The following is a 19,088-nucleotide window of genomic DNA, read 5'->3' on the forward strand; positions in this document are numbered from 1 at the left end:
GAAAGGCAGAAAAAGACTTGGCAAAGAAGAGAAGAGTTGATGTTTACCATATTCCTTTCTACAGAGTTTTAGATGCCATAAAAAGGACAGATTTGAGAAAACTACAGAGGTTTTTGGACCATGAACAACGGGAGGCTTACTCAATGTTGTATCAGAAAGCTTAAATTCAACTCTAAATCCTCTTCAGTACCCTTTTCAGCTCTCATCCATCTTATATTGGCTTCCAAGGCACTTACTGAGGATGCAAGCAGATGGTGCATGCATGTCTAATGAGCCTAGTGAGTTTTCTGAAGCAAAGAAAGGATCTTAGGGACAGGAAAACGGAGGAACAAGGGAGAATTCTGAAGAAGTCTGAAAACTAAGTAAGACGGGGGATAGGAAGGGCAGGGTAGATTATGAAAAGAAGAGAGATTCCTGCAGACCTTTTAATCCTATAGTGGTGTGTATCTGCAGCAAACATCAGCAGTGCCATACAAAGCCTTGGATCTAAATTTGTACTTATTCCAGTAAAGTAAACGTGATGCCACTCCTGGTATATCTATCACTTCTTTTCTCACCTTCCATTTTTCTGCCAGTTTCACAAGAGAACTCTTTTTTTCTGACTTTGCTACATTATATAGATAGCATTATCTATTGTATATAGAGGGGGTTTTATACCTATATTGTCCTAAAAATAGTTCTGAATATCCAGCAATTAATTCTCCCTTCACTTCTGTGGGGTTTACAATCATTTGCTTAAATTTCAAGCTCATTTTTTCATGAACTGTCTCACTACCTGATCAGACACTGCAAAGAATAACTGTCAGCATAACTAATGAATAAAAAAGTATTCAGCTAACTTTTGTTAATATTACCACTTATTGGCAACACTAAGTAAAGGAGAAGAAAAAAAATTCCGTCCTAAATTTTTAGTAATCTTTTGTCTTTTCCATTGTCATGGATAGTACTACATAAGCTTTACAGATACTGGTCTTGATTACTTACAGCTCATGCTATACTACTAGTGCCATTGTTTATTCTGATGCACCCATCTTAAATGTTATTATTGTCAATTTTCTGTATGTATTTATAGATGTCAATCAAGTGAACAGATAAAGGTCGAGATAAAAAGAAAACTGCACTTTATTGCATCTCTCCTCTTCATCACTATTCATTATCATAATACTAGAATTAACATATTGATGACATTTCTGTTTATAGGTACCACCTAGGATAGATAAAATATGTTGAGATGTGCTGTGGCATACAGAATAAAGTAATCCGTGTTCAGAACAAGTATTATGAGGCGCAGCTGAGGGAACTGGGGTTGTTTAGCCTGGAGAAAAAGAAGCTGAAGGGAGACCTTATCACTCTCTACAACTACCTGAAAGGAGGTTGTAGCGAGGTGGGTGTCCGCCTCTTGTCCCATGTAACAAGCGGTAGGATGAGAACAAACAGCTTCAAGTTGCACCAGGGGAGGTTTAGATTGGCTATTAGGGAAAATTTCTTCACAAAAAGGGTTATCAAGCACTGGAACAGGGTGCCCAGGGAAGTGGTTGAGTCACCATCCCTGGAGACGTGTAGATGTGGAGCTTAGGGACATGGTTTAGTGGTGGACTTGGCAGTGTTAGGTTTACAGTTGGACTCGATGATCTTAAGGGCCTTTTCCAGCTAAATGATTCTATGATTCTATGATTTCTGTCAGTAGAAAAGGAGATCAGTCAGAGTGCTATCTACTCAAATAACGATGGGTTTCTCCTCATATCATGGAGTTGCATTTGTGAAGCAATGATGTTCAATCTTTTTTAGCTTACAGACCTCTAAGACAACTGTGGAATTTTCCAAGACAACTGTGGAATCTAGTTCTGCAAATTTAATACAACTGACAAGTTAGAACATGGCCTACGATTTCTGCATAACATAGACTGAAAACCGCAGACTAGCAAAGCAGATCAATAAATCTGACCACCAAAGGGTGGTCAGATGAATTTTAGTACAAGATTTCTATTGCTGTGGAAGCTACTGCCACTTCCACAGTCCAGTCCAGAACATGCTTTTTCAGGTATCCCTTCCACAGAAATGCTGAAGGCAGTAAAAAGAAATGTTTTAGCCTCCTAATACAGCAGTTGCTACATAGATATAATTTTGTCACCATAATTACTTGCCATAACTGAATTGTGCTATCCCCACAGAAACCGAGGCATAATTTGCGAAACAGCTAGATGTTTACAGTTCTTTTTATGAAAAGTAAATGCCTCAACTTGAAGGACTGCTGAAATGATCACCAGATGGTGTTTTGCACAACCAGGCTGGATATGGCTAATAGCCAAAATGGCTAGCAACTTAGAGTAAAGTTCTTAAATTTGTACTGGTATTGGCAGAGCATATAATCAATGACACCTCAGCTGATCAGACAGCCACTTTAAATGGTTATCTGTCATGTTAATATGCACAGTATCTGTGCCTGAAGTTCAGACAGTTCTTTTGAACTTCAGGGAATGAGAAGCTAACAAGAACAATGAGCAGGACTATTTTCGATGGATGTTAACAGACAAACACAGACGGAAAGCTTCCTGCCGTGCCCCAAAGGCCAGCTCACTTAACCTTTGCAGTGCTCCAGGCTTTTCCCTTTAGGAAAGCCTAAGAGAAGGTAGTTGTACCTAGAAACCCCACTGTGTCCAAGAGGGAAATTATTCACGCCACATGCTATAGGACTTCAGACATACAGTGTGACCTTCTGAACAGAATTGCGAAGCAATAGCTGAGAATTTGACAAAGAAACTACCAAACTTCCCAAACAACTTGTACCTTTGAACAGGTAGGGGCAGAGCAACATTAGGATGAAGAAATTGCAAAATATAACCTATGCACTTGACAACCCAGTCCAAGTGCATTCAGCATCATGCCTGCCTGTTTTTGACGACATAAATTATTTTTCTCCTTTTAGCTCAGAAGAACCAAAACAGCTAGAATAGAAATGGAACTTTATTCCTTCCTTCAGTTCAATTTAAAAGTCGATTAAGTTCAAAGCAATAGATTCAAGATTCCCCCATGGAAATCGTTTTAAGGCAGGGATGGCAGTGTTGAGTGAATTCGTAGCACAGGAGAGATCAATAACTGAATGAGGTGACAATCTGTGAATGCAACAGAAAAAAAAAGAAAGATGAAACTGAAGTCAGTGGGTACTTGGAGGAACGGAAAGACAGGTCTGCAGAAAGCTGTATGTAGACAGGCCCTCACACTAAGTCACTCAAGTTTCAGTGGAGCTAAAAGCATTCCTCTGTGTTAACCATTGTCACACTGAGAAACTGTACACACAAATACACAAGCGAAGGAGGATTGGATGAGGCAGCTCTAGAAATGTGAAAGCTATCATTAATGTCTCTGCTACGTGCTAAGGCAAACAGAATAAAAGCTTAGGTAGTCATACTGATCTCAGGTCTGTCATCCATTTCTCCTTTAACTTTCAACTTTGTTGCCAATTTTAGCTAAGTTTGATATTAGGATAGAGCTTTAAAAGTCCTTGCTAGCATCAGGAAAAAAAAACTAAAAACCAGGTAGTCAAGCAGATGCCCCAAAAGAAAGAACAGGTTGTAGCCTGATCTCAACAAAATTATTTGACAGTAGAGAATCTTCACACAAAATAGAAACACTAAACCTGGCTTTGTAAATTCTTCCAGTCATAAACTATTCACATGCTAAGTTAATAAAAAAAAAAAAAAATTTCCATTTAATATGTAAAAACATGCAGACACCTACACCGTCATCTCTTAAAAAATCAGTAGTCATGAAATCTTCTTTGGAAACATGTCTTTTTTACAACTGCAGATACTGTGCTATTTTGCATATTATATGAATGACTGGTTATGTTCAATATATCCTAAAAACAACATATGTAGTATACATCTAACTAGAGAAATAGCACAGATATGCTTGCAGATGGTAAACACCTTTAGATTTATAGGTACTATGTTGCATTTTTGCTCATCTACTTCACATGTCTTTACTTCCCACATTAATTATAAGCTTGTTTTAAAATGACAAAAACATTACATGGGATGACAATAAACTTCACAGCCAATGTTTAATTGCATCATAAAACTAAACATGTAAAAAAGTTGAAGAATTTTCATAATAACGCTTAGAATTATAGTTCTGAATCTTACTTTAATGAACATAATTAAATCTAGTAGCTGCTTTTAGAAATACTGTACTTCAGCTGAAAAAGGAGCTTAATCTGAATTTTAGAAATACTGCAGATAGTACTACATCTGCATTAAAACCAAATGACAGCAAAAATGCATCATATTTCAGAATTATCATTGGCTTGTGTTCCTGGCCAAATTCCAATTTTGAGTTTATGCTCTTTTTATATGTCTTTCAATATACAAAAAACTTAAAGGCATACATGTCACTCAGATTTATAGATGATGTACATGTCTTGTACTATCTCTCTGAGCAGGCATAAATTGCTTCTACAATGGTGGTTTTATTCCCCCTTTTTACCTTAAGAAAGATATTTGATAGAATAAAATAATCTGTACAGCACAAATCCCACATCCATATATATACACTTGACTTTATACCGGACTTCATGCTTTTGTTTCCTTACCAGGAAGAATAACTAAGTAAGTGAGGTGTTCTCCCTGCTGCATAACTTTCCCTTCTCTGAGTCTTGTGCCGTGGCACACTTTGTATGACCACTGCAGCACCTCTTCTTGTGCTGAGTTGGCATTCCCACTTTGCAGGTTCAGGAAGCCCATGACAAGCTGTTGCACCATGCCAGCATAGGGAAGCATGAGTCTTCTCCTAAGGAAACTTCTGGCTGTGGGTAGCACCTCATCATATAATCCACCATACAGTCATGTCCCCATCATGTGGACTATATTGAGGAAGAGGAGGGGTCTGTAATTTACATTTGTCCATATACTATATTCTGTTTAAATGAGGTAACATAAAAAAATGCAGTGGGAAGGAGAAGAGGTGATACCCTTGAAACCATGAGACGTTACCTAATGATCAGATATTGAGAAGTGATGAATGTTCATGATTTGTTTTCAAGTCAAATGCAAGTTGCTCACATGCTGCACAGAACTGGGTTCTCAGTGTTCCATTAGGTCTCCATTATGGAGTTCTTGATGAACTAATCAGAGCACTGTAAAACTACTCTAGTGCTCCCTGATTATCAAATAAGACATGTACACTACTGAATGAGAATTCACAGATGAACGGACCAAAGTCAATAAAAATGTTTTAGTCAAACTGCTGCTTGTGTCACCACAATCAACAAGCAAATAACCTGACTCTACAAACAGCATGAAGAATATATCTTGAAAATATGTACTTAAAACTAATCATGTGAAAACAATTCAATAGCCCCACACAAGGATTATGTCATAAATAACCTCAAGATTATAAAGCTTTCACAGTTAATGATACAAATATCACAGACTTTGCAGAGGTTTGGTGACTTTAGCTTTACATACTGGCTGTGCTTTTTTCTTCATTTTTATGTATGTTTCAGAATGGAGAGTATCATCCATATTTAAATAATAGATTAAAGAAAAGAAAAATATCAGTTCAACCATAATATAATAAATACGTTTTGTAGCTGCATTACAATGCAGAGGTCATGTCTTTGATCCCACACAAAACAGCAGTACTTTCTAATGCAATGGATAATATTTAATGCACATTAAATATCTCCATATTGCAAAAGCTAGATTCAAACCTAATCATTTTTGTCTTCCATTATAACCATGAGTGATGCAAAGTCTGTAAGTCGTTTGAATTTGCGTGTGAATTTAGGACATTGAATTTCTCCTAATAAGTCTTAAATGATTGTATATCCATCAGAATAGCCACCTTTCTTTTGCAGGAAAATAGACATATCATAAAATGAACTATGTTGTATCAGGAAGGGCACTTCTGCTAAATCGCTTTCCTTGGGATCCTTTAATTTTGCAATTCCTGTCTTTACTCAACCCCAAATAACCCCAAATTCCCAAGTCGCCAAGGTAGTGGTGCAGCCAGAAGACTACTGAATGAAAAGTTTGCGATCCACATGCTTGTCTCCTTCTCATGTATATAGATTTCATGTTGTATAGTCTATCAGCACTTACCAACCAGTTATGGCAGAGTATCCATGATTACTCAAGTGCATGCCTCTGTACCATGGATACTGTGCAACTGCTCTATACAATAATTAATCCATGTAGAAGTAATCAGTGCATAGTTAAGCAAAGTGCATGTATTCAATACACACTCAATCATTATACGTAATAGCGCATTGTCTTGTCTACTTGAAATATTGTATGCACTTGTTCGGGAACTATACCTTTATTGAGATAAGGGTGCGGGAGCATTCTGTCCAACGGCCTCTCTAAGTCCACATTCCAGATTTGACTGCTATCGGTAACCAATGAATCTGTGTTATGAGCAAGACCCTACAAGAGTACAGGAGGACTTTGAGCTGGGGATGGGAACCCTGTGCAGTGTGCCATGCAGCAGGGGTTCCCAGCATCAGAAGGGACGTAAGATCGCTATCACCTTTTTTATAGTTTCCATCATTTACTCACTAAATTAGTTAATCAGCTTTGAGTGATAGTGCCTTTCTTACGGAGATCCTAAAAGAACCGACACCTGCTCAGTACAAAATAACCAGAAATAGGTGTTGAATGAAAAGAGATACGAGTATTAGAAGGTCATGATCAGAGCTGAAAGCAACCTGTTTTTTGTTTTGTCACTTACAATCTTTAATTCAAAAAACCACATAAGCAACAGGATTTTATCTTTTATATTCGGGTTCCTGGATGGGCAATAGGGTTCTTTTTTGGGTGCTACCCTAGAATAATGTCTATTTAATCACTGTTGGTTTTTTAATTGTAGAATTTCAAATAGATACCAAATATTGAATTCTTATACATAACACACCTGATACCGAACTAGCAGGAGGCCCCAGTCAGAAGTTTCTGTACTGACTGAACTAGTCTCTCCAAAGATTTGTAGCCAGCTTAGAAAAACATACCTGGATTGTTCTGGATTTTACTTTTACTATCTTAGATTGTATCATTTTTTATTTAACCAGCATATACCTTAAGCAGTTTAGGAAAGAAAAGCCCAAAACAATGCCAGAGAACATTGTTAGGAAGAACACACAAAGTACTGGACTAATTTTGCATTAGGTTTTTTTAATGCCTTGTACTGTAGTACCAGGAAGGATTTCACAGGCATAGATTAGAACAGAAATGAGTCAGCCATAAGCCTCTACCCTGGGATGTCAAATACCTGCCTGTCATCTGAACTTTGGCTTATCTCCTTTCACCCTGCTAATCCCTACTCATATTTATATATGTTCCATTTTACCTTAAACATGCTATTTAAAACATCCTACAAAATTTTCAGCATTGCTGTGCCACTTCTTTGTAACTAAAACCAGTATCCTGTTTATGCTAATAGCAAAAGGAAGGCTAATATATTTCATTTGCATGTTGATGACCACATTCTTTAGTCGAATAAGCCATAAACTGCTTCCAGTCCAGTTAACATATTTTTCTCTTGATTAAAAAGACGTGACAGATATTTTCAAAGACTTAAAAGAACATTTATCCACGCTACCACTCTTCCGGCAATAGTGCATGCTATTTCTTACTATGTTAGTCTAAAATATATGTAAGATGAAGAAATCACACTTGTAATTTCTCAGCTGTTACAGTACTGCCATTAGCAACCTAACAGGAAAAAATACCTGGCAGTCATTTCCGTCTTAATGGAGTCATATGGACAAAGCTTAACTCAGCTGTATACTCAACAGTGTAACTCAACTACGTGACAGTTATTCATAGATCAGTCAGCTGTTTTTGTCATGATTGAACTCAAAGCCATATCACAACTTCTCAGAAGAGGCAAAGCAGAACATAGCCATCCTAAAGATAAGAGGTCAGTGGGAAAAGAAGGAGGAGGAGGAGTCAAAATGTGAGTCCTGGAAAGCCAGACCTACTCCTGCCTGCTGGTCCTGCATGGAGATCTATGACTGGGATATGTCTCCCCTTGTTGGTCAAACAATATCTACTGCTTCCACAGGTCTCTGCCTCTCTCAGCAGCAAGAAAGTTGACTTTCCAAGGCAATGTCAGAGACAAAGCAAGCAGGGCTGTTTTGCTGCCCTAAGAAACTGCTCATGTCAATCATTCTGGTAGATGGCTCTGGTCAGACTAGCATATCTACCAAACCCGGACACAAAGATTATCATCATCCATGCTGGAGCAGTGGACTTGTTTTAAATTGTCAGCTGCAAATGACTGACCTACATAGCAGGGATCCAGATTTTAACAGGATTAGATTTCTTTTTTTCCTGTTTCACATGAAGAATATACAAAATGACTAGCACAAATAGGCTGGAAGTAAACCCATTATTAAATTTACACATCACCGTAATAATAAAATTGAACACAAGTGGATGATAAAATACAACAATAATATTAACCCTATAAGCTCACACTGTCACTGCAGCAAAGCTACAACCTGCAGTGTCTGGCATCTGCTTGTCCTTCAGGATGTCGTATGTTAAAGAGAACCTGCAGACACATGTGGAGGGTTAAAACAGAAACTATCCTTGCATGCACAGTGTGCACCACCACATATCTTTATATTCCAACCTGCAGCAGGGACAAAGGAAAGCAGTTATTCTTAAACCATAAGTATTAGTTTTGAAGTAGGATGCAGAGTGATTAATCAAACTTGCCACAGCTCTCTAAGATTTGGGTTCTACACTCGAAAGAAATCTCCATCTGCCTCACTCTAACCTTTCCCATGCATACAGAATGATCTAGGTAGAGTTGTAACTGCAAACTCCAGGCATGAGGCTGAGTTTAAATCTAATATTATACGAAAACTCTTAAATGGAATTTGCCAAGTACTACCAAAACCATTTTGCAGATAGGAAGTGTACGTGATTTCACTTCAGCTGAGTTTGCACGTTTTCAAGTGTGTTCTCCACAAATGTTCAAGCAGCTGAATATGGACTGCTGACTAGTCAATTAATGCTTATCCTGAATCATGCTGCATAATGTATTTAAAATTGTATTTACCGTTGAAGGTTACTGATTTTATTTTAGATCTCAAGAAGGGCTTATAAGCATTTTTTCCTCACTCTATCCATTAGGTCCAATTAAAAAAGCTGCCACTAACAAATATTGCCCAACCAGTGATTTCATGTAAATATTTCCAGAAAGCAGAATTGCCCAAAGAAAGAACAGAAATATGAAAATATTGCATCAATTTTCAAGCAAGTTTCTATTTTCTGTTTTCATGACAGAGTTTTCAAATTTACATTCAGCCCACATTCAGAATTTACAAGCAGAAAGTACTTGGAAAGATAGGTCATTTTAAGCCTTTATCTGTGGTTGTATTTTGCAAGCTATTTTGCAGTTAGATCTGCAAAATGAACTAACTTATCTGAAATTTATTTATAGTTGCCCAGTTCTACAAGACTTAAAATGCAGACGATTCCTCAAAGTTGTGGCTCTGGGCCTACCTCATATTCTTAATTGCCATTTTTAAAAAGTTAGTAAATCTCTAAATTTTGTAGTAGTTAGGAAAATCTGGAAAATGCCCTCTTTAGCCTTTCAAGAACAATAAAACAAATTACCCAAAATAAGACCTTTTTGCCCACAGTTTTCCTAAAATGCAGAGATGGCCTCATGACTTTTAGCTGGATGACAAGCAAACATCTGGCAAGATATCAAGCTGGCAAGCAGGGATTCTGGCCAGCTGGCCAAAAGCATGGCTGGCTCCTGCCCAGCTTGCCTGCTGCCCAGCTCCCAGCTTCCTGACAGCCTCCACCATCCTCCCCCTGGCCAGATGCCTTATCCTTTTGCTGGCTGCTTGATTTGCCACTGGTCTGCACTCTGGCTGCCTGGCTGGCTGGTAGAGCAGCTTGAGCTTGCTCTCCAGCTCCCCAGATGTCCAGGCTCCCATCTGGTGTTCAGGATCTCCAGCAGACAGATGGGCCAAAACGGACCATTCACCTTTGCCAGAGATTCCAGACTGCTGACATTTCATTCCAATGTAAAACAAACCAAAGCTTCCACAACCCAGGATCACCTATAAAACAGCAATTCCTTTTTTTTACCCCCTCAGCTCTGACTGAAGACTAAGCAGCGCAGAAACAGACTATGGTGCTTTGTTCATTTTCAGTAGTTCACACAAAGTTCAGTAAGGCCTTCTTTGGAATAAGATAACACTAAGTTGAAATATAGGTGTAAAGAAAATCATTTATGAATGTCTGTATTCTGCATCTCTGTACAGGGATACAATGTGCAAAACAACTGATAAACAATACTGAATAACCTATGAGTGTACTCTCCTACTTCGATGAAAAAAAAATTTTAAAAATATAAAATTAAAGCAGTACCCATCCAAAAATCTCAGACTAAACGTGCATGGAGAAACAATGCAATATAAAAGGGGTTCTGACATTTGTGTAGAAAGTCTTTTTCCAAATCTAATCTTCAGAATCTTATTTGTATATCAAAGGCATACAAACACAGTTTTCAGTGGCCTCAGTCAAAACGTACATATGCATTATATATATGATTTTGAAAAGAACCTCACTGAAAGGTGCCGGTTCTACTGACTGATCTGCCTGGGTTGTGCTCTACAATAGTGAAGAGATCCAACCATATTGGTAGCATGTGTATTTAACCTTGCATCACGCATGACTCCTTCCAGGGGAAAAAAACTGTAGAGTAGAGTAGAGTAGAGTAGAGCAGAGCAGAGCAGAGCAGAGCAGAGCAGAGCAGAGCGGAATGGAAGAGAAGAGAAGAGAAGAGGAGAGGAGAGGAGAGGAGAGGAGAGGAGAGGAGAGGAGAGGAGAGGAGAGGAGAGGAGAGGAGAGGAGAGGAGAGGAGAGAAAAGAGAAGAGAAGAGAAGAGAAGAGAAGAGAAGAGAAGAGAAGAGAAGAGAAGAGAAGAGAAGAGAAGAAGAGAAGAGAAGAGAAGAGAAGAGAAGAGAAGAGAAGGCAAGAGAAGAGAAGAGAAGAGAAGAGAAGAGAAGAGAAGAGAAGAGAAGAGAAGAGAAGAGAAGAGAAGAGAAGAGAAGAGAAGTTTTGTGTTTCTGCAACATGGCATTCTAAAACACTAAGAAACACCCCATGCAATCAGTAGGTCTTATGTTCTCTCTCACTGAACCTGCCACCCCTACTCCCACTGCTGCCACCCCCAAAAAGCAGTGGTGAAAGTTTGTGGAAGAAACCAAAACAATTTTCACTGAAAAAAAGCAAAAACCAAGACAGCTTCTATTGCTAAAAGAACTCAGATACACCAAACCATCCCATTTCAATTCACTACTACTATCTTAAGGAAATTAATTCATTCCCTTAGTGCAACAAAAGAGGACATAACTTAGGGAAACGAAAGATAGTGAAAGCAAAGTTACTCACAAAGGCCAGGAGAAAATGCAAGGCTTCAATCAGCCTGCAGAGGGGAGGATCTATAGCTTTTTATCCATAGTTTGAGCTGTGTTACAATCTCCATTCCCTCTCCTTTCCCTCTGTATTGCAGCACTGAAAGATAGATTTTTTGAGATTCTGGGATTGGTTTAGTTATTCCAGTACTCATAACCCGTACCACCAAAGAGTTTTTACAAGAAAGTTCCACAGTAATTTTCATAAGCATTAAATAATCTTACAGTTTATTCAAAAGCCCAGACCAAACTGGATCCACAAAATTGACACATTCTTAGCACTGAGTCTAATAAAAACTATGAGGAATGGTGCAGCTTTATTAGTCATGCTCTTCCTTGGATGAGTTTAGAAACTGTTGAGAACATGAAGAAGTACAGCTGAAACCTTCATGCTTTACATACTCCCTTTTAGCAAAACTGCCACAGATTTATTTCATTCTTGACTCTGAACATTTGAGTGATAAATGGTTGGGGCTGCCCCAATTCCTGACGGGCCCTCACACAGCTTAGCCCTAGGGAAAGGAAAAAGGATGAAGGACACTGCCAGGGAAAGGATTTTCCATGTTCAAATCTTGTTTCCAGCATACACAGAATTGGATGAGACATAATCACACAATGTCACCTTCTACATTTATTAAGCAACTCCAGGAAATAAATATTAAGAAGCAATGCATATTGCTGTTTACTAGGCTATGGAATATAAAACAATTCAACCATGGAGAAAGCACCCTCATTTATTCTGAACAAAGACAAAATACTTTTAATAGATTAAGTAAACAAACACATATTACATTTTTTAATTAAAAAAAAAACTTCAAAAATTTTTAATCTAGGAAGTGTTGAATTCAAAACTTATGAAGGCAAATGAGGTGTATTTTGAGATGTGTGAATAATACATAACAGTGCTCAGACAAGCTCATCTCTTCATATTGCCTTGGAAATCTGCTATATGAACTAACAGCCATCTTATTAGCTGAAAATGGGTGTGTGGCATAACTTTCAATTTTCAGGTGAAACTGACATTTCAATGCATCACATCATTGCGCAATGTAACAATATGACATGCTGAAATGATAAAATGCCAGCTCTCAGCTGCAGAACTGAAGGAAAAAATTATTTTGAGATAGAAAAATTGCTGTTAAGTTGTACAGCAGTTCTCCCATCTCCCTCTCCTCCCCACTTCCCTCCCCCAAAAAAGACATCAATGATTTTTATTCTTAAAATATTCAGTAGTGCCATCAGGAAAGTTATTACAGGCACCTGAGAGGTTCTCGCACAGTTGTTGTTTCTGGGTAAGGAATGAAAGGTTTGCTTGATGTATTGAAATTTTTAACCTGTTGCTTTATGCATTTTTTTATTCCTGCCCTTTAAGTAGCAGCTCCCATATTTTCCAATCTGAAACAGAATGATTTTCAAACACCCTCCCTTCTTGCAAGATCAACACGGGCACTGAAACTGACAGTTTGCAGATTTTTCTTTTAAACCTCATGAGCCAGCTAGACCACTTCCCATGGCAGTACAAATCACAAAGACCTAAGTTTGGGAATCACTGTGTTGGAAAACAGAATTTAGAAGTAAAGAGAAAAGCCCAGTGTGATTTCAGGCTAGTATTATAATGAAAAAACAAGGAGGAGGACAATATTAATGGTAGCTTCACAGTGACATTTTCCAAATGTTTCTTCAACTTCCTTTAAGCCTCAGTTAAGATCTGTTGTGTTCAGCAGTGTAGGATTAGGACCAGTACATATTAGCAGTCTTGACTCACCATGCAAGTTGCTGGTGAAAGATATTACTACATGGCATATAGCCAATATTTACACAGTGGATTACATTCATGTTCAGTGTAAAAATCTCATTTTTTGTCTTTCTTCAGCATTGGCTAGAAAAATGCAAATGCATTTCATAGTTCTAGAAGTTATTTATTTGTTTAAAGATAGGACAAAACCAACAACACTGCATGATATTTATACAAAGTCATATATATTTTCGTTTTTTCCTTGGGGGGAAAATACCCACCACCTTGCTAAATTTGATGCACACTCTTCACAAAGAATGATTTAGGCACCAAACAGCTGGCACAGCACTCTGTCACCACAAAATTGCAGTGCCATGGTCAAACGGAGCTCTCAAAGAAAAATAGTTTAGGGCAGAGGGGGATGTGTACAGATTCCTTCACTTCAGTGTTCCTGCAGCAACAAACAAGGAAGTGATGGGAGATTGTCCAAGCCAGGCTGCAGTAAAAAGACTGGGTCTTCCATACTTGTCAACAGGTCTTGCACACTTTGTGGATCCATGGAGTTGTATGGGTAGCCTCTTCCATGGAGCAATATTGGCCCAAAAATACAGTATGAGAAAACCATTGAAAAACAAAGCTGATGGCATTTACATTGCCTCAGATGAATCTGTAACTCAGGTGACAAGCATAATACAGTTTTTAAGTTTAATGTGCTATCTTGCAAATTTCTGCATGTTATCATCCTTATACCAGGTTGTGTCACCAGACATATGAAGGCGTTTAGGAGGCCAGCAAGAGGGAAAAATAAGGGAAAGCTTGCTCCCATGATGAGCACATTTCTTTTTTGATAAGCACTTTACCATTATTCAGAACAGTGAGAGTTATATTTTTTACTAACATATTTTGGAAAAAAATTGAATCATTAATCAATTTTCCAAATTGTTTTCAATTCAGTTGACATATTTCATTCATATGAGTTACCTTCCAGAAAGAAGCATTTCAATTTTTGAAGCTGGAAGACTTTTTAAGAAAAAAGGATTTTTAAATATATATACATGCATATAACACACACACACATAAAAATATATTTATATGCATATAAATATAAAGACAAAAATACAAGGGCCCACATGAAAATGAGATATTTTAGTTTTACCAGAGTTGTTCCTGTTAACCAAAGCAATTCAGACTTTTTTCCTGTTTTTTCTTCTTTTGTTCCATTTTAGAAATATAAACTATATATGAAATTGCAGAATATCTCATAAAATAAAAAATCCTGTTCTGTTCTGCTCTAAATCATTATTCCACTGTACAGTTTTGCACCTTTGTGATCAGCTATAACTCATTCATTGCCCTCACGTTGCTTATCGCACATTGTGATGGCACATTTGCAACTAAAACTCCATTCACAGGACACAAGGTATCACATTCTTTACCCAGATCTTAAGATCTTTAAATTAAGATATGAGTCGTTATAGCATTTGTACATAAACATCATCCAGAAAAGCACTCATTGCTATTCACATTTAATAAGAACATTATTATTCAACTTATTAGCAACTAGACATCTATTGTTCTAGTAAATAAAGAAACAACAAACTATGCCATCTGATTTCTCACCCATACTACAGTCAAAATGACAATACATTACACGACAATACAGGCATTAGTCTGAGTATCTCAGAAGTTACAGTTACTTTTTTTTCTAGCTTGAGGGCAAGATTATCTGACTTTTCTCAGCCATTTAGATAGTTCATCTGTTCAGAGGTATAACGCTCTGAGAACACGTATAGTAATTTTCTTTTATATTTTGTCAAGGATTAGTTTATGACCTCCTAGCAAATTTCTGCTTTTCCTCTTTACGTTCAGATTAATTTTGCGTTTTCTCTTTGTCCTCCCTCAACAGACAGCTATCTTCGATGACATGCTTTGTACAGTAGGACAATCTAGGGTAGTTAAATTTCAGAAGAAAGGTAGTTGAATTCTAATGAGCAGGTGGGATCAGCAGAGATCATTTCAGGTGATAAAACATAAGACTTGTTCACTTTCAAGCTAGCAATGTTGAAGTTAAAATGAACTATTTGAGTTCCACATTTCTATGAACGTAAGAAAAAAAGTGAATTCATGCTGTTTGGACACCTGTAGTACAACAGCCGGCAAGGACCATCATTGCCCATGATAATATCTTATGTTTACATACAGATGTTTCCCATGCTTCTATGAAACACAGCATGTGGAACAACATGAATTCCAGTTCTGAATTTTTTTTTTTCTAGTGCTAATTATTTTAAATATATTTCTGCAACTCCTAATACATCCTAAGCCAACAGGAACATTGTTGAGTATTTAAATGATGTACATACTCATTCAGAGACTCAAAACAATAGCGCTTTTTCAATGCTCAGTCTAGGATGTTTAGGATATACTGCATAAGGATGCCAGATTTAGATAAAACAACTGAGCTTATTTGCCAGTTAATTTCTGCTAAAGAAGGTGGGCCTTGTCTGTCTTCACAGCTTTGTCATATTCTCCTACACACATTTTAACTACTTCTGCCTTTCTTCTGACACCTCAACTAAGCCAAAAGAAAACTATTTCCTCTCCCCCTCCCACCCACTGAGTTTTCTGTCAGCTTAGTGAGCTGAACTGGCATGCATATTAAGTACTCCAGTAGCATGAAGGAGCCTTAAAAAAAGGGGAAAGGCAAGAAGACTTTCAAGCTAGCAATGCTGAAGTTAAAATGAACTATTTGAGTTCCAAATTTCTATGAACGTAAGAAAAAAAGTCAGTATCAGGAGGAGAAGGACAAGGTGCAGGGCAGTACCACTGGTTCTGTAGGTAAGGTTTTACACTGGCTAAGCTTTTCTTGTCTCACCCTACATACATACATACAGAAGTTATCCAGATCTTATCCAAGCAAAGCCAAAGGAAATTGCAACTATTTGACATATCTCAAATTAAGCCACTTTCGCAAGATACCTACCTGTGGTTTTAGGCAGCTGTGACTAACACCTTCTCATCTGCACTCTAATTGTTTTAAAAGTTCTGATAAAATAGTCTGGTGCATTGCTGTTCCCTACAATGACCATCATTCTTTCCATCTGCAGAGAAAGAGAAAAGGATACACTCAAACAAGCTTTTAAGCGGAATTCATTATGGCACTTGAAATGACCTTTCAAAATTGTTAGTGAACCAGTTATCAACACTTAAAGTTTCATTCCTCTCACTGCATCCAGCATATGTTTTTTTGCACAAATAACTTTGCTAATTATCATTAAAAGCATTTACTCTGAAGTGTAAAAAGCTATACGCAATACAGCTGATTAGAAGGCGTGTCACTGAAGTGTGTCTTTTTCCTTCTAATTCTGAGACCCAGATAGTTGCAGTATGACCCTATATCCTGAATATGTCAGTATAATACACATAAATGAAGAAATATTTTTCCTATTAGCATTGAGTAAGATGTTTCATAGCAGCTAGTATCAATGCACTATCCCAGACATTCAATTTCCTACTTTACACCACTAGGGCTGGTAAAGTTAATTGTTTATATACTCCTTAAGACAAAGAAATACATTGGCCATTGAGAATGGTTATGCTGAGGCTTCTTAGCTTTATTATACAACCCATAAATCTTCTAACTCTAAATGCACATAATACCACAGAAATATTTCAGACCAGATCCTCTGCATCAGTAAATCAATATAGCTCTACTGAAATCAATGGAGCTAGCGTGATTTACAGTAGATCAAGATCTGCCCTTTCAATTACAGCCAGTGATATAAGACACTCAAGAGGGTTATTACAGTAATATTCAGGAATATATTTTCCAGTAAATTACAGTTCTTTAAATAGAGACCAAGGAAACAATGCACAGGCACTGCACTATGACACTGTTGTAGCAGAGGATTAGCAGGAGGGGCCTGCAGTTCTTTGTGCAGACTCTAGCTCCCTGTACGTAGGCACCAAGCCAGGCACCAGACCTACCCTTGCTGCCTGTTCCTGCTACAGTCCATTAAGAGAGGTAGGCCTCCCATTTCCCCTGTTCTGCACACTGGTATGAACATCCAGGGATACTTGGGAAATCATTCCCCTCTCTGCAAGTGAACCTACGCAGCTGGGTTTATAGCAGACATCTAACTCCCAGACTGTCGGTGGAGTCCCGTCATCAGCCAAGGTACTGGGCTTCCTCTGCCTCTGTCCTCTCCAGAGGCAGAGAGAGGCTTCTAAGATCTTTCCTCATCAGTCTCTGCAGGTGTGTCTAAACTTCTGCTCTGACTACCAGTGCAGAAGATCCTTAACTTAAGCACTTCAGGTGCCTAAAGCCATCAAGTCCAGGCTGTGACTTGACAAACTTATATAAACTGTGTTTGTTGGATAAGCAGTAAGACTTAGGAGACTTAGAAACTTAGCATTATTTCACACTTAAAACCAATGTACAACTGCAATAACTTGAGTCAAGTAGACTATGTTACGTAATCATGCTTGCAGTTTAGTTTAATGATATTTCTTCTTTCAAAGATTTCTTAACTAGCTACTAGCTGCTTGCAGAATATGCCCTGACAAACTAAATGCACTGGTGAATACAATTGAGATGTGGCACTGTAACATATACTCAGGCTCTCTTGTTCATTATTCATATAGCTTTATTCCTTAAAAGCACTTAGAATCCAAACATATTACGGCAGGTGTTTTTCTTAGCAGTTTTGCCAAATGTTTGTAAGTGACTGTATGCCTGTTTTGGTGGCCAGGCCATGTCTTCCTTGTGGCTGATCAAATCACCAGAGCTCATCTTGAAAGTTCTGGCTTAAGAAGGCTTTAAGATATATTAAAATAGAGAGCTAAGATACCAAATGTGACCACAGCACCACAAAGTTAACTGTGGTTTGTCATCTTTTTTTTTCCCCCCTGTAACATTAATGTAACTATCCTGAGTGGAGGATGTAAGCAAGGCAAAATATTAATGGAGAGATAACATTTTTCCTATAGCTGGAAAAAGAAACAAAAGACCCTCTGTCAAGCACAGGTACTTTTTGTTAGAACTTGTCAATGTATGCTGTGAAAAAAAGAAAAACTTTAAAAAGTCCTTTTATTTGCTGTTGACTAGAAATGGACAACAAAGATAACAAGGAGAATTAATTTAGAAGAGTTTCAGCTCAGGCGAATGCACTGTTTTTGTAAGTCAACGCTTAGCACTATAAACTTACAGGTGACTTTGGAGCTTTGATTTTGTAAATGTTTTGGCTGTTTAAAATTTGTAATAAAATAAATTATTATTTCCTCCTTTGTTAATGAACCTTCCACATCTCTGTTATTTCTTACAGAGATTCAAAGTCAAAGTCCCAGCCACATTCTTCGGCGGCATTTTGAAGAAGACATTGACAGAAATTCACTGATGTGTTCCTTTTAAAGCAGGGGAGACAGAAACATAAAGGAATAACTGTTTAATGTATTACCAGTTGCTAAGATGCAGTCTCTTCTTTGGACAAAGATATGTAAACATATTAAGTCATAAATTCAAACATTCAGGTAAATTATTTGTAATAGAACTAGATAATTCTAGTAATTTTAGTACAAGACTGTATCTTGGAAAATCTGCCCTAATAGACCTTCTTTAAAACAGCAGCTCTATACAACTGCTGAGGCTGTACTTCATTACTTGTGATTGTACTTTAAAAAATTAAGTCAGCGGGAGCTTTTCTACTGAAATCCACAGATTTTAGCCTTATTGAAGGAAGAAAGCATAAAAATGCTTAGACTGGAGAAAGAGGGGAAAAAAAAGTAGTATTTCCCAGATGGGACAAAATTTGCTGTGTTCCAGTCAGCCTAACAATTACTATAAATTCTGGGGGTTTTGTTAATGTGTCTTAAGGTATGTAACTCCATTCTAGAAATTAATTTCAATAATTTAAG

General features: G+C 37.6%; 1 long non-coding RNA gene across 1 annotated transcript in view; it reads right to left on the reverse strand.

The window, feature by feature from the left end:
• The window catches only part of LOC142405925 (uncharacterized), a 45,489-nt gene extending 26,916 nt beyond the window's left edge, over nt 1-18,573 (reverse strand). Inside the window, exons 1-2 of the long non-coding RNA XR_012774387.1 lie at nt 18,383-18,573; nt 16,159-16,276 (exon numbers count right to left, since the gene is read on the reverse strand). This is a non-coding gene — a long non-coding RNA (uncharacterized LOC142405925). The remainder of the gene's footprint in view (nt 1-16,158; nt 16,277-18,382) is intronic.
• Nucleotides 18,574-19,088: the final 515 nt, after the last annotated feature.

This window comes from Mycteria americana, chromosome 2, assembly GCF_035582795.1.
Source record: "Mycteria americana isolate JAX WOST 10 ecotype Jacksonville Zoo and Gardens chromosome 2, USCA_MyAme_1.0, whole genome shotgun sequence".
Classification (NCBI taxonomy): domain Eukaryota; kingdom Metazoa; phylum Chordata; class Aves; order Ciconiiformes; family Ciconiidae; genus Mycteria; species Mycteria americana.